The sequence below is a fragment of the Hippoglossus stenolepis genome, chromosome 2 (genome assembly GCF_022539355.2).
Source record: "Hippoglossus stenolepis isolate QCI-W04-F060 chromosome 2, HSTE1.2, whole genome shotgun sequence".
Classification (NCBI taxonomy): domain Eukaryota; kingdom Metazoa; phylum Chordata; class Actinopteri; order Pleuronectiformes; family Pleuronectidae; genus Hippoglossus; species Hippoglossus stenolepis.
The window spans coordinates 27,626,149-27,641,293 of NC_061484.1; positions in this window are offsets into that span (position 1 = coordinate 27,626,149).

The following is a 15,145-nucleotide window of genomic DNA, read 5'->3' on the forward strand; positions in this document are numbered from 1 at the left end:
AGTATTGTGATTTTTGAAATGATAAAGTAAAAGTTATTTCATCATAGTTTTACCTGGATTATTGATATCAGCACTCATTGGATCAGCCGCTGCAGTTTTCCCTGCTGTGACTCTCTCCATGTTCCTACTGGATCAGGTGAGCAAATCTGTTCCACTAAAGCTTAAAATGATGAATTCATGAAAATCTGTCCTGTTAAATTAAATCAACTTCAATTATTATGTATATTGTTTGTTATTTGGTTCAATTGATCAGAAGAGAGAAACTCTCATCAATCTGCTGATCCTGGGGACAGATTCTGACTACAGTGAGCAGGTGAGACACACAGTTCAGCGTCCAATCCTTTCAAACTCACTATTTCACGCCAAACCCTTTTCTCTGTCATGTGAAGATTAAAACCAGTTATTAAAATCACAGTCAAAATTGCCATTGTAAAAACAATCATCTGGTGTTTGAATTTCCTTCCACCTATCCATTAAGCAAATTGCTAAGTGTTATAATTTTCTGTGCTGTAAGTGGTTTGTTCAACACTTTTTGCTGAACTATGACACTTGATGCTGCTCTCTAAGTTTGTTGATTTGTAACATGTGCTGCTTAAATCTTGTCAAAGTTTGGGGAAAGATTGTATTGATTGGTTCAGATATCTTTAGTGTGGGAGCACTGTAATGTGGAGCAGATCACCATTGGGTGGCTGTGTAACACGTTGATTTTGGTATTATTCTGTCTGAGACTAAGTGTGTGGAGACTGCTGTTCGAGTCTAGTGGCCAAGTGGGGATAAAGAAAGTCAGTGGTAGGCTGTGTGTGGATGTAGCTCATAATTAAAGGTTGATCGACAGAGCAGTCGTGGTTCTTCATATCTGTATTTAGTGAGTATGTTGCCTTTACGTGAATTTCAGGTAATTGTGTTACGTTTGAGAGATAGCGCTGTGTGGCATTGAGTGTGGGTGAGTAGGGCGGGTATCGGCGAGACGGAGAGCTGTGTACTGTTGCTGGTCGGAACAAGACTGAGAGAAAGAAGGAGTTAAGGGGTGTGGCCTATCCTTCCTTCTCGGGCCCTTCTAGTTTCTGTGAGCCTGACTTTTCTTTTAAGTGCCTCTGTGTCTGTAGACCTGCAGTTGTATTAAAGTGTTATACACTAAATGATACACACTATACACCCAAAATATAGTGCTAAAAGAGTTTTTATCAATGATTTGCTTATAGATAGTTTTGGGGTTCAGGGATTATATTGTGTAGCTCGACTCTAATTAAATGATGTTGTCAACTTGTTTGACCAAACTTGGCTGCAGTACGAACATCCAGCTCCCAGATGTAGTCTTATCTTTACACAACCGAGGTGAAAAGCGCACACACAAGTGGCCTGCCATGACACACTAAGTGAGAAGTTTGTAGTGTTAGTGTTTGAATTCAAACTGAAGACCTTCCTCCTTTTTGGTTTTTAGCAGAATCATGTTTCCTGTCCTTGAAACACGTCTGGTGTAGAAGGAGGTGGTTTAAATAAATCAATAGCTGCTATAGTTGGGACTCTAATCGTTGTCCACCGCCACATGTACAAGATTCAAAAGCAAATTTGTGTTTGCAGCGTCTACCTAATCAGTCTGAGGAAAACTGTGACCTTCACTATGCTAGTGTCCACTTCATGAAGAGACAGACGGATCCCTGTCTCCTCCAACATCGTGGATCAGCTGAACCTGTGCAAACACAAGGAGGCTGGAGGAGGTTACGACGCTTGTTTAACTTTAACAGATCTGTCTCGAGGAGCAGCTCTTCATTCAGGACCACTATCCTCACTAACACCACAAAACATCATAAACAGAGATATATCCTATAGAAGTCATTTGTTTTTTACACTTTCATTTTCTTGTTTGTTTAAATGACATGTATTTGTTAAAGGAGACATATTCTGCTCTATATTCAGTTTGATCATTTTAATTAGAGTTGCAATTTTAAATAATGTTCAGAAAACATCACTTTCTCCGACTGCCTGCTGTTGCAGCTCCTCTTTTCAGCCTCTGTCTCAAACACTTGGTTTTGGCTCTGTCTCTTAAGTCTCTCCTGATAATGCCCAGTCTGCCTGATTGGTCACCTGGCCCACTTGTTGTGATTGGTTAACCACTTCCCGTGCGTGTAGGAAACCTCCACTCTCACTTTACGAGGGACACATTCAATCTCAAATCATTTATAGTTTAACTATCGTTTCCGTGGTGAACGACATGTTTGTTTGAACCCGCGGTGCAGCGGGCTCCTGCTTGGTGGGTGTGTCAGAGATGTTCCCCAATCAGCATGCACGTTTTAAAAAGGCAGTGACACAATGGATTCTAAAGTTCTCATAGATGCTGGTGTTAGAAGCTGTTCCAGACTACTAGCTAAGAGACTGTGATGACTAGCCTGTATCGAAGCATTCAACATTTATTTTAACCCACATCATCTACCTCCAGATGTTTTCCACGAGAATTCCAAGAATGACCTCTCCTCTGCTAACACATTGATGCAACACTTCTGCACACAATGTGTCTAACGCACTCACTGTTTTACGTTTAAATACTGCTTATGCTATTGCTTGCTACAGCCCTGGCTTCTGGCCGAAGGATGGTGAGTACGGGCGGACTACTGGTGAGGTGTTTTAGAGCTTCATGTTTCTGTGGGGCAGAGGGAGCCTGTTTTACCAGGAGAGGAGCTCAGACTTTGGGCTTTTTAACTTTGCAGAACTTTGAAACTCAATATGCCCCCTTTAATGCTACGTCTCCATGACCTCCTGATCATTATTTGTTTTATCTCCTTTCAGAACCAGCGTCAGGACACTGAGAGTGGATCCAGCCACTTCTGTGGCCATATAGCCAAAAACCTGCTGTTTAGACCAACGCCTGAAATCACCTTAGTCCTGATGGAAATATCTCAACAGCTGCGGGATGGATTTGAATAGTTCATACAACTGTTCATGGTCCTCTTACAGGATGAATCCTACTTTGGTGACAGGCAGACTCCAGCATCATTGTTGAAGTGAATGTGTTCAGTTTTAAGTGACTTGTCTTGACAGCTAATGGATAAATTGACTGGTGACTCTGACTTTTATCTGAAATATATCAGCAATTTGTAGAAGTTGTTAAAAACGCCTACATTTAGCCTGAATGAAAAATAATATCAAACATAACTTGCAGCTTCAAACATGAAAATATCTGCAGTGTGTCAGACGGTCACAAACTGTAAACTTGTAATGAACTTTTTCTATTCATAAAATAATCAAAACAAGCATTATGAGTTAGTTGTAGTGTGACACTGTGCTGCCACTAGATGGAAGTAAAGAGTTTTACTGATAAAACCACAGAGAGGATTCTGTCTCTTTCACTTCTTTCTGTTTCTACAATTATTGTTTCCAGCATTTCCATCATCAAACATCAGGAGTTGTACTCATTTCCTGAGGACTGGAGGGACCACGTCTCATGTGGATGTGGAGCTGCTACTACGTGATGAACACCTTGACGTGACCGTTAACACAAAGTGAACTGCCGACACCAGATGAGCTGTGTTGCCTCTGGTGTCTGTTCAAGTCGTTGCACCAGGCCCATTGATTTCACTTCTTAGTGTTTTGTGGTATTTCTACATCACGTGTTAAACACGAAGAAGAAGGAGTTAGGTGTGTTTTAATCCACCATGTTCACACGGCGGCCATTTTCCTCTGACGCCTCTGTGGTGTGAAGCTCGAATGTTGCTACGAACAGAATAATGTTGTACTGCTGTGATCCAGGTTTATGTTATACAAAAAGATTATACATTATCACTTATTCTTCATTAGGATTATTGATTCATTATTATATTATTAGTTTTGGATTCATATTTATAGTCTGTTTTATTTAATTTGTTGTTCACTCACAAATTTCCTTTTCTAACTTTGTGATGTACAGTTTTGCAAAAAGCAGATTTTCTTCAGGATCATTAAAAGTGTTTTTATTCTCTTCATATATTTTTATTTTTTATATTAAATGTGAAGCTCATTTGTTCTAATTTGTTCGTTTTGAAACTCTTACTATATTTAATCTCACTTCCAGTATTTGTTCTGTCTTTCGTCTGTCCTTTTCATAATAAAGCCAGTCAGACGCCATACGAGACTTCCAACACGCACAAATTTGGGTCAATGACGTATAAGGATTTTCAACAGGCCAATTTTAAAATACAAAAAAAAAAGAATATCTCTTGTAATTATTCAAACATTAGAATGTTGTGTACACATAAAATCATATAAAAATGTCAAATTATTTGATTTTCGTAAGTATCTAGATGAATTGCCGTGGGCCTTAAAAATGTCATAAAGTGACCTAGACTATCTAAAATGAATTGATTTCCTTAATATGTTTACATTTTTTTAACAATTTCTCAATAATATAAAGTCATTAGTAATAAAGAGTTGCATTTCTTTAGAGTTTTTGGAAATAATGATCTCATACTTTTGTTCTATAATGTCACCGTCCCCTTATTAAATGTCGTTAATTGTGAATTATTTTTCCGATAAAGTGCATAAAATTTATAAAAACAAGTTTTAAAATACCATTCATTGAAGCAAACCGCATCAGGGACACATATTTCAGCCACAGAAATTTTATATTTTACTTTAAATTTAATATAGGCCTGTATTATTGGTCGCACAACATGAGTGGTCGCTCCAAATAATATGAAAACCTCCTGTCGCTTAAAAAGATCAATAAAACAATAAATTCCATACAAAATTTGACTTAAACTAGATTTTATTAAAATTTCATAGAATTTTCATGAACACAAACATTTCCTAAACATTTTTTTTAAATAAAATCTCATCAAGAACATCTAAGTGCAGCACACACGTTGTTGTGGAACAAAACATTTCATTAAAAACTGGCTGCTCTTGTGCTACATCTACATCAACCAGAGCTGGTGGGATGTTCTCCAGAGACGGCGGCGAAGGTCAACACAGCGTTTGCCATTTTGACTTTCTCTGTAAGCTCTGATGCAGCCTCCGTTCTCTGATTCTTTCTCTCTCTGTCAACTCACTTGACTTGGCATATGGAATCTCCTGCTGTTTATTTCTCTCGTAGCTGAAAGATATGTAATGTCATGCCATAAATCAATAAGTTATTTTGGACTAATGATAGATGAACATTTTAATGCAAATATATTTCTGTCCAGTAATGAAAAACACATAAGAGCAATATGTATCATGTTGCTTTATTTGTAGTTTTCATTTTTAAAATGTTTTAACATACCTTTCTCTTCTCTGAGCAAGGTTCTCTAAGCTCACAAATAAAGAATAAATTACTAATAAATTCATAATAACTGAGATAAAATTACATGTTACATTTTGGGGTGGTATTTATTCATGATATTGTACAAAAATTAAACATAAAACCGTTGTTTCTGGAAATATTAGAAAAATAATTCTAAATATTTTAAAATAAAGTACTTTATGTATATAAATCATTTATTGAATTTAAAAAGCCCTAAAACTCCCAATCGAGGACATGTGTCTATCATGTAAAACACTGGCAAATTTGAGAGAGTTATAAACCTGTTGCTGTTTCCCATGGCCCTTGGCAAATATCTGGTGATGCAACTTCCTGTCTTTGAATGGATTTCAACATCAAAGTCCCAAATTGGTCCTTTCTTGATGGTCGCACCACATGATATTTCATAAAAAGGACATAATCGGACAAAGTTTGTTTGTATACTATGATGGAAATATAAATGCAAATGCTTTGCAATTTTGTACAGGACTACAAAAGACTTTCGAAAGCATGCCAAATATGGCAGAAAATAAATAAAATATAGGCGTCACGTCTTGGTACAGTGTCTGTCCTACCACACCGTGGAGTGAAGAGGAACATGGAAGTCTTAATCTCTCTCAAAGATCTGCATGTTGGCTCTCGCCATCCAGTTAACTGGAGTCTTGGTTCTTCGTGATGTCCTCTGGCACTGAGAATTCGTCTCTCTACCAAAACCTGAGCGTTAACAGTAAGAATCCTGCACTCCTTCCAACAGGTCAGCAGGGCAGACCTCACACTTCACACGATATAACAGAATCTGAGCAAAGCTGGTAGTGTGCTTGTAGCTTGAGCAGCAAAATGGCCGACAGGATGCAGACAGGTAAACAAAACTCTCCACAGAGTAGATTCACCAGAGAGGACGACTGGGTACCTCCCTACTGGCTAGAAAATGTCACAGCAGGTCACCCAATGAGCCACTACAGTGTTATACAAAGGTACAATCTCTTTCTCTATAGCAATTTACACAATATACAATATTGCAGCCTTAAGAATGTATTCGCTGCTTTTAGTGTGGTCTACACTTGCGGTGTGTGAATGTGTGTATATGAGGTGGCCTGACGTCGAGTTCAAGTCAACTGGTAATTTAACGTACAGTAATTAAATTATGTCCAAGTTCAAAGTAGCAAAATAACAAACGGTACTCAATGAAAATCAACAAACTTAGGAGCGCGCGGTGGTTGAAAAACTGTTTCTCTGGCAGCGTCTTGTCTCTCGTCAACACCTGGTTCCATTGACTTCATTCTGCTGTATGTGACGTCACTGGCTGGTATTAGTCTCAGCTGGTCAGCTGTAGTCAAACTTGTTCCAAAATAAAATGGCCTTAAATAGTATTAATGGCAGTTTATTTTCCAGTTCAATTTTAAATCTTCTTTAATTTTGTCTTTTTCATGTCAATCTTTATTGCATCTTAATGAGACACTGAACAGATGAGATTAAAAACAGCCCAGTTTTTCTCGAGTCTCCTTTTTAATTTGATTTTTCTTGAAGCCAGTGAGATACAGATGTGGATGATACAGGTTTGGTATGAACAGCCACTAAAGTTGTTTCTCACACTGTACAAACCACAGTTTACTTAACACCTTCTGGCTCAGCATGCATGTGAGTGTAAAGAGGAAGGTTGGTAAAGGACAGTTTAAATTTATCTTTCTCTTCTGTGAATCTGTCTTTATTCTCAGACTCTTCTGTGTTGTAGGTAGACGTGTCAAGATGTGACTGAGTTTCATCTGTGCACATTATTTATCTGTGGACGTTTTATTGTTTGAAGTCACAGACGAGCAGCAGCTACTATGAGTGTAACTGCAGCAGCGAGTGGATTTGTTGTCCTTCTTCTCTCACTGTGACAGGTACTGCACGCCTACATTCATGTTTCACTCTATTTTACACTGACTTGATTCACCTGAAGTGAGTTTGAGGAAAAGAAAGTAAAAATATAAATGAACCATTCATTCATTTTCAGATCAACAATTTCTGTGGCAAGCGTGATGCAGAAAGAAAATATATGAATCAAGGAAATGTTTTCTACAGAAAGTAAAAAGTAAACTAAGTAATTCTCTGGTGTCGTTATGAATCTGATTCTCTGTGTTTAGCAGTGGTACAGTGCAGAATGGCTGGGATGTGAGTTACACTTCTACTGAGATCTGTGTCAGAGGATCAACAGTGGACATTACCTGTACCTACACATACCCATCCACACTAATAACCATGATAATACAGTTCAGAAACTTTCTGGTTCATTCAAGAGAGTAATGGGATTCACGTTGGATCTAAGGACTGATCCGGAGTATTCAGGGTCGTGGTGGGAGTATCTCTGTGAAAATCAAGTGCACTGAACTAACCTGGAGAGAGCGGGGGACTCAGCTGTGCAAGTTCAGGTTCACAACAAACCAACCTACTGGGAGTTTAACTGGTTCAGCTGGAGTCACTCTGTCTGTCACAGGGTAACATATATCTGAACATTCATTCATTTATTTCCTACATCTTGTTTGGTTCAATGGAGTGTGTCTTACCATATGCATGTGTGTGTTGTCAGTTTGACTAAAATGAATTCTTGGCTCACACACAGATTTGCATGTGCAGGTGAGCACATCAGTGAAATTTGGCTCTATAACAATGCAGAGCTCAGGTGTCAGAGCAGTTGTCGCCTTCCTGATCATCTGAACTACGCCTGGTACAAGAATCAACAGAAGGAGATTGAAGGAGCATCTTATTCAGATTATTTTTATAATACAGACAGAGTTTCCTGTGCTGTTAAAGGACACGAGGATTTGCCTCCGTCAATGTGAGTTTAATCTACAGTATTTCAATAACAGCACCATCGGCTGGAGTATTTTGAGAGAATGCATTGTAGTACCATAACTTCATGTGTCTTTAAATACTTTTTCTGCATGGGCACATTGAACTCTTGGGATACTACTGTCAGTACTGACAAACTAGTGTAGTACTAGTACTAGTATTCTGCTTGTGTAAATAAAGATGGAAGACATGACTGCTCCTCAGAAGTGAAGCCAAAGGCATTGTCGCCCCCTGGTGGCTGGCTGCAGTATAGAACATACATCCTGCCTCCTCCATGTTAGTGGATGGAACATGGACCAATCTAAAAGTCAAATACATTTTTCTCAAAGATGGTTTGTGTCATTTTAGGTCGTTCTTATCACACTCTATTGTTCATGTTTCTCATAAGTTTGGTTTTAATTAGTTATTTGATGAAATGAAAATTAGTTTAAACCTCATGATTGACAGCTGAGGCTGACTCAGGATTGGTCAAGCTCATGTATGGGCGGGACCTTGATACTGTGGCTCCATCTCCAGATCACTACTGTGCAGACTGTGGTTCCAAATGTGAAAGATGGCAGCGTTGGTATCCAGGATATTTTGGCCTCATCATCATCTTAAAATGAAAACCTGCCGACTGGTGATTCACCAGAGAAAATACATGGAGTTAGTTTTATAAATGTATAAGTTTATCTTCTGATTCTCTGATGTGCTCTGTGTTACAGTGGTATGGAGTCAGATTGACTGGGGTGTGAGTTACACTTCTACTGAGATCTGTGCCTTCAGAGGATCAACAGTGGACATTAACTGTACCTACACATACCCATCCAGGTGGAATTACCTTGATACTACAGTTCAGAAAACTTTCTGGTTCATTCAAGAGAGTAATGGGATTCACGTTGATCTAAGGACTGATCCGGAGTATTCAGGTCGTGTGGAGTATCTCTGTGAAAACAACAAGTGCACTCTGAGAATCTCTAACCTGAGAGAGAGCGACTCAGCTGTGTACAAGTTCAGGTTCACAACAAACCAACCTACTGGGAGTTTAACTGGTTCAGCTGGAGTCACTCTGTCTGTCACAGGTAACATTTTCATTAGAGTCAGTTTGAAATGTTAGTGTGTATGTTGAAATAAAATAACATGTTTGTTCACAGCCCCTCAGCTCCAGGTACATGTGAGGAGATCAACAGCCAATCCATATTCTACCTGGACAGAGCTGACCTGTCACAGCAGGTGTCAGCTCCCTGATCATCTTTCCTACGTTTGGTACAATAACAATGAACTTGTTGGACGAAAAAAATACTTTCACCTCCAACACTTTAATGCTGAAGACAGCTGTCACTGTGCTATAGAAGGACATGAGCGTTTCCCTTCTCCTACATTGTGTGAGTTTAAGCCTCCTCATGAAGCTACAATAATGTGGAAATAATTTAAATTAAACTTTTCACAAATAATACAGACAGTTTTTTGATTGTATTCTCATCCTGTGTGTTAATATAAACTATCCTTCAGATGCTCCAAAGCCTCCCTCTGTGTCAGTGAGTCCCTCTGGTGAGATCATGGAGGGCAGCTCAGTGACTCTGACCTGCAGCAGTGATGCTAACCCAGCAGCTAATTACACCTGGTACAAGGAGGACGAGGACTCACCAAAAGCATCAGGACAAATCTTCACCATCACTAATATCACAGCTGAACATGGTGGAAATTATCAGTGTGAGGCCCAGAACACACAAGGACGTAGTAAGGCCACCTTACATCTGACTGTTGGAGCAGGTGATTTTAGCACTCTGACTTTTACAGCCTACACCCCCCCCCCCTCCTTTTCATTGCACCAGAACCTTAAACCATCAATACTCAGGATTTCCAGATGTGTCACAGCTGTATATCAAGCCCATCATATTGCACATGAACAATACTGACTGACCAACAGCATCACCTGGCAAACTGAGTCATCAGTCTAACCACACTGCTAATGTCTCCTGTCTGTTGTCTAGGGAAGTCAGTGATAATCATGAATATCATCAGGCTGACTCTGGTGGTCGTGCTGGTTCCAGTGCTTGTCTGGACTCTGTGGACGAGGTAAAACAATACAAATCCATCAGTTCACCCTCTGCTCTTTTACTGTCTTCTTCAAATGTCTTCAAACACTAGTTTCAGTGTTATGAAGTTCATTTTGTCAAATGTTGTGTTTGTTGTTGTTTTCGATCCAGGATGAAGAAAACTCTGAGCTTGAAATCAGAAGCGAATGAAGCTGTGGAGATGATAGAGGTGAGAGACAGTGAGGCCAAAAGAATGACTCCATATCACTGTTTTCATCTCACAATGTTAGAGAAAGAGATAAAACATTTCTTGGATCAGCTACTTTGTCTGAATCTGCCCCAAAATGTAAAAGGTTCTTTCCATTGACCGTATATTAAAATGGACGTAGACTCTGGGTCTAGAAAGTGAAGTGAATGATCCACTTAGAGTCAAATAGACCATAAAGCACCGCAGGCATTGGGGCATGGATACTGTGTGATTGACAGCTAGTACTGGGTGCAGGTTGCAGGTTTAGGTGGGCGGGCAGTGTCCTTGGGCCCTGATTCAGGCTCCACCCCTCTCCTCCAAATATGGTTACTTCTGGTTTCAAAAACCAAGATGGCGCTGGACAACATGTCAAAATGGAGGCTTCAAAATGGCAGCTCACAAACCAATGGGTGACGTCACGGTGCGTTGACACTTCTTTCTTGGCCCATGTCCCATCCTTCCACCAAGTTTTGTGTAAATCAGTTTATCAGTCTTTGTGTAATCCTGCTGATGAACAAACAAACGAATGGACAGGGGCGCAACAACGTTCAAACTATTTTGAATGAACTGTGATTATATGAAGGTTTCATGATTAAAGTCCAGTGAGGCTTAATATTTTCTCATCTCTCCCCATCAGTCACACAACTGTCCTGAGTATGACGACGCCGCTGCAGCACAGACAGAAGACACAGAGGAGCAGGAAGACCTGGTGTGAAGCCTCAGGTCAGAGCCACTGTGACAAACATAACCAAGATGGACGACTTCAGAGTACATCCGTATGCAGTTTTACAGAAACCATCGTGTGTAGTTATTAAATACAGGAAATCTGTCCAAGCAACAAAATATCTGAGTGCAAGCGCAGAGTTTGAGCTCAAGCAGAGCAAATCTAAGCACCAGCAGGAGCTGTGTGAGTGCAAGCGCAGGGTTTTGAGTAAAAGACCACAAAATCTGAAAGTGCAAGTCCAGCTCTCAAACTATAAAACCACGCTTTTGAATAAAGAGGAAAACACCCACACATTTCCTTTCTACTCATGGTTTCCTGTTTTCTTATCTCCTCAGGTGCACTGTGATTGGTTGATGAAAGTATGTGAGAGGAAACAGGAAGTATCTCTTTTCCATCCCGGTTGCTGCAGCAGCAGTTTGTACAGCATGACCTTTAGAGCAAGAGTATTGTTGTGTTGTTTCTTTTCTTTTTCTTTTCTGATGGGTCCAGTCGTCCAGTTTTCGCAGCTTTATTTCTGTGAGCTTTAGTTCTGATGTTGGTTTAGGTTGAAGGAAGATTCTCAGATCCTACGACCCTTGTGGGTTGGTGTGTTGGGTTTTCCTTCTTTTGTCCATTTTGCCGGCCTGTTGTTGAAGTTGTTCCTTTCGACAATAAATAGTTTTTTTTTGCTGTTACCCTCTGAACTATGTTGGACGTCTTGGTGATGAGCCTTTGAGGCTGTGGTAACACCACGTGACTCATCTTGTGTCTTATACATGATATTAATGTGGTTATTACATGGATAATGAATTATTATGTATCGTGATTTTATGATTCTTTCTTAAATAAATGTTTTTGGTCTTTTGTTTTCACTCCTTATCTATTTGTTTGTTTGTTTTTCAGCAGAATTACACCAGAAAACTAAAAACTGATTTTTCCTCAAACTCATCAAATTTGGGCAGGAATCCTGATAAAGGGCGGAGCCAGGAGCATGTTTGTATCACTTTCGTTATTATTGTGAGACTGATGAAAACAGTCAGGATTATTTAGAGGACCTGGTTTCTATGAGTGATTGAACTCTGGTGCAGCTCGATTGAATTGAGGGAGATTGAATTGATGGAGGCTGGCATGTGCACACATAGACACCAAAGGGCCTTGAGCCACTGCCCTTTTTCTTCCTCGAGAGAAAGTGCCCTTTTTAAATAAATGAATATTATATTCCTGTTTGCGCACAGCTTCCCTGTCAAACTAATGTTGTGCAATAATGCATTAAACGTGATCCTATAAAATGGTGTGCCTTTCGGCATTCAATAAATTTGGTTATCAAAATAAAATATTAAATATTAATATTTTATTATTAATATTAAATAATAACTTTAATTGATTAAAGTTACCTCGGGGCACCACCCTTCAAAGGAAGGGAAAAGATAGCAACCAAAATTACCATATAGATAGTTAGCTAAGTTGAAGGATATAGAGTTCTTGACAGTGTAGAGGTTGGCATAATTCACTTATGCAACATTAATAAAAAAACATTTGTGAAAGGAAAACATTTATTATGAATATAATAAAGTATAAAAACACAAATTACTAACGGTGTACTTACTAAACAAAGATAGGTATGTGAGTATGCATATGTGTGTGTCTGTGTGAGTCATCGTGCTTTCAAAATGGCGGCTGGCCAAAATGATAACACCCTCCCCCCACCTATTGGAATGTTTACGACCTGTAGAGATAATTAGGTGAAGAGTTATGCGTGTGTCTGTGTGTGTGCCAAATTAGAGAAAGAGTGTAATGCACAGAAAGTCTGTGAAGAGCATAACTAACATTAACTTTCACATAATTTGTAACCACAATATCACAACACCACAAATCAAACTTATAAACATCACACAGAATCAAACAGTCTTGCTTAGCCTAGTATAATTATTAAGCCCAGTTGTGTTACCCGTCTGTGGAAAGGGGAAAAAGAGTTGCTATGCAGTTCACAGTTTTGTGAAGTCGTCTTGCTGGTTTGTGGCTCCTGCCTTTGTGGTTCTGTTGAGCTGGGCAGCTCAGTTGCTGGCTGAAGTTTTCCTGCAGGACATCGAGTCGCTGCTAGGAGGTTGGTAGAGCTTGGAGTGCGAGGAGGTTTCCTTGGTGAGATGAGCTGGAAGCTGCACCTTTGTGCTCCTCTCGAAGAGTTGGATGGAAAGAGAAGATGTGAGCTGGAGAAGCCAGGCTTCTTCCCCCTGCGATGCAGGGAAAGAAGCTGGACAGCCTTCTCTCCTTGGAAGGATTGTAGAAAGAGAGGCAGAAGAGGGGAGACCTGGCCTTATATTGGCCCGGTGACCTTACAGGTCATGGGGTCCAGAATGACCAATGGGAGTTGAAACCTGTGTCCCTGGGGGTTTCACACCTCTGTGTGACGTTGCCGCACCCTGGGAGGCCTTGCTCTGGTTTTCTCCAGGACAAAGAACATGTGCTCAAGGCTTTTGGCTGAACATGGTGGCCGAACTTTGGTTTCCCAAAACCATGTCCCAACACAAATATATTGAAATATAATAAAACATCTAAATATCAGGTGGGGAGATTAGACTAGTCTCTGTACTCCCTCCCTCCACGTCTCCTGCACAGAGCTGAGCACTGGAGCTGTGGACATTTCTCCATTCTTAGAAGCATCGCGACTCGGACTCTGAATAATTCTAACAGCGCTGCTCCAGGACAGACACTCGTTAAAGATCCAGTCTGTGTCAGACTCTCTGTCGGAGTCTGCTTCCTCCTCACTCCTCCTCTGACCTGCGCTCACTTTACACTTTAACATTAAACACCAGCACTGATCACAAGTTATCAGGACACCTACAGGACTGACGTTTACTTTGTGTTGGTTTGATTCGCTTTAGAGTTCATGAGACACATGTTTAAACCTGCAACACAACACGAGACGTGACGTGACACAGTCAGGACATCAGGGTTAAAGTGAGAGAACCATCCGGAGTCATGATCCGACATCATCAATTAATAACTAAATACATGTAATACGGTCAAGGCAATAATCAGAGTTTGTCATTTTAAGCTTTAGGTGCAGGACACAAGTCTAAACTGAATGAATGTCCAATCAGTGTGGAGAGCACTGACCACTGTCATAGACTGACTGTTATACCTTATTTTGTAAGTTACAGCACAACTGTAAGAACAGTAACAGTCTATAATACTTTTTAAAGCACTTTCTAAATAAAAACTGATTTCACATTTGTCTGACTGATTTTATTAACTGATGAAAAAGCAGCCATGGGACATTGTGGATGTGGAACACTTTGACTTTTAGTTCTCACAATACACCCAGACCACAAAGTTGATCCAACTTGAAAAAGGTAAGTAAATAAATTTACTTCATATTTACTTATTTATTTGATTTAAAAACTGTATTTTGTAAATTTTGTCAGATTGTTCCAACTTAAAAACAGCAGGTGAAGTTAACTCTCAAAGTAAAACCAGCTAGTCTGATTTAACTGAATAGTTGTGTTTACTCTGGCTACAACCATATAACTGTGTTTTTAAACAAAAACGATCTCTCTCCACGTTCTGCTTGTGCTTTAATGTAGAATCAGACTAATCAGAACAATCAGTTCCAGAGTTGAAGTGGAGTTCATGTGAATTTCAAAGTCAGGAACTAATTCTTCTTATTATTCCGACTCCACGTTAACGCACAACCAGAGCACAGTGGGAGGCTCCGCCCATCTATCCCAACAGTCGATGGTTCCTGTGTCGCTCTACTGCTCACGTGCACCCGTGCATGAGCTCATGAAGTCCAGTCTACACAAGTGAACAGTTTTACACGTGTATCAGACAAAACAAGTTTGACTCACTAGTTGAATCCTCGTGAGAAATGAGTAAAGAACACTAAAGTAATGTAAGTTTGCATAATTATGACCTTTTACAATGTATTGTTATGACCCAGTCTTCATATGGACTGGAGGTGTAAATAAACAGGAACTGACTTCTAACATGAGGTTAAAAGAAATAATAATTCAACATGTTTTTTAAGTCCAGTCTCAAGAAAGTACAGAAAGTGTTAGATTCACTGTCAGGCTGCAGAACTACTCTTACTGTTA